This window comes from Aptenodytes forsteri, unplaced genomic scaffold, assembly GCF_000699145.1.
Source record: "Aptenodytes forsteri isolate BGI_AS27 unplaced genomic scaffold, ASM69914v1 Scaffold15, whole genome shotgun sequence".
NCBI lineage: Eukaryota > Metazoa > Chordata > Aves > Sphenisciformes > Spheniscidae > Aptenodytes > Aptenodytes forsteri.
Window position 1 is genome coordinate 21,348,143 of NW_008795129.1, and position 255 is coordinate 21,348,397.

The following is a 255-nucleotide window of genomic DNA, read 5'->3' on the forward strand; positions in this document are numbered from 1 at the left end:
TTCCCCTCATCCTTACCCATAAACACTCAACTGTATCATCATCACAATCGTTGAGCTCTATACAATCAAAACACTCCCTAACATACAGAGCCACCCCACCACCTCTCCTTCCTCGCCTGTCCCTTCTGAAGAGTCTATAGCCATCCATTGCAGCACTCCAGTCATGAGAGTCACCCCACCATGTTTCTGTGATGGTGACTAAGTCACAGCTATCCCGCTGCACAATGGCTTCCAGCTCCTCCTGTTTGCCGCCCA